Genomic DNA, 1,302 nt, shown 5'->3' with positions numbered 1-1,302 from the left:
TAGTAGGGTATTCGTACAACGAAAGTTGATGTTTACTAGTTTCGTGTTATCTGATTAGTTGTCATCACCGTTGCATGCTAAGGTTAAGAACAATGACTTTGAATGAAGTAGTAATGAAGTTAGAATCCCATGTTTGTCTCATATAAGTAATTCAACCTACATTTTCTTAGTTAATGTTATTTAGTATAATCTCTTAGTTAATCAAAACCCAACTTGTTATTTATCTTAGCATTGAATGATAGCCATATCATTCTTGCATAAGTGCATAAATTGAATTTAACCTAAACCAGTCTCTGTGGAAACAAACTAGAAAGAATTCTATATTACTTGCAAACGCGTATACTTGCGTGTAAATTTAGCGCGTGTTTTCGCTCTAACAAGTTTTTGGCGCCGCTGCCGGGGACTTGGTGTTAATTTGTAATGTATGTGCTTGACATCAGTGATCGTTTAAGTTCACTGACTTGGATTTTTTTTTACTTTCACGGTTTACTTGTTTGTGTTTCAGGTAATTATTACAATGGGAGATCAAACAGCGAATACGAAAGCGTTGATGGATTACTCTCAACCAAAGATCAATGACATTCAATCTAGCATTGTCAGGCCAGCTATCGCAACTAATACCTTTAAGATTAAGCCTAGCATAATTCAGATGGTACAGAATTCAGTCCAGTTTGGGGGTGCTCCAATGGAAGATCCCAATACGCACATCAGGGATTTCATAGAGATCTACGACACCTTCAAGTTCAATAATGTTTCTGAAGATGCTGTGAAGCTGAGACTTTTCCCTTTTTCTCAGAGGGATAAATCTAAGTGATGGTTACACTCTCTACCAGTAGGTTCCATCACTACTTGGGAGGATCTCGCTCAGAAATTTCTTACTAAATTCTTCCCTATGGCGAAGACAGCTGCAATGAGGAATGCTCTTATTCAATTTACGCAGCAGTCGGGAGAATCTCTATGTGAAGCTTGGGAGCGCTACATGGAGATGCTTAAGAAGTGTCCTCATTATGGCATGCCTGATTGGATGATCATCAATTGTTTTTACAATGGTTTGGGATCACAGTCTAGACCCATGCTCGATGCAGCATCAGGTGGAGCATTATGGGCAAAGAGCTATTAGGAAGCTTATGCTCTAATTGAGATGATGGTTGCGAACGAATATCAGTATCCAACCTAGAGATTTCCACAGGGCAAGGTAGCAGGAGTTCTTGAAGTGGATACAGCTACAACTATAGCTGTTCAGCTAAAGGCGTTGTCTATGAAGATCAATTCTCTGGATAAATATGGTGTTAATCAGAGGAC

General features: G+C 38.9%; 1 non-coding gene across 1 annotated transcript; it reads right to left on the bottom strand.

Moving 5' to 3' along the window:
- Positions 1-907: 907 nt before the first annotated feature.
- LOC141675713 (small nucleolar RNA R71) lies at positions 908-1,014 on the bottom strand. The gene has a single exon (XR_012556352.1). It is a non-coding gene; the product is annotated as a small nucleolar RNA R71 (small nucleolar RNA).
- Between the last annotated feature and the right edge of the window lie 288 nt (positions 1,015-1,302).

Source organism: Apium graveolens, chromosome 7, assembly GCF_009905375.1.
Source record: "Apium graveolens cultivar Ventura chromosome 7, ASM990537v1, whole genome shotgun sequence".
Taxonomy (NCBI): Eukaryota; Viridiplantae; Streptophyta; class Magnoliopsida; order Apiales; family Apiaceae; genus Apium; species Apium graveolens.
The sequence above is the reverse complement of the archived record's forward strand: the minus strand, read 5'-3'. Positions and strand labels throughout refer to the sequence as shown.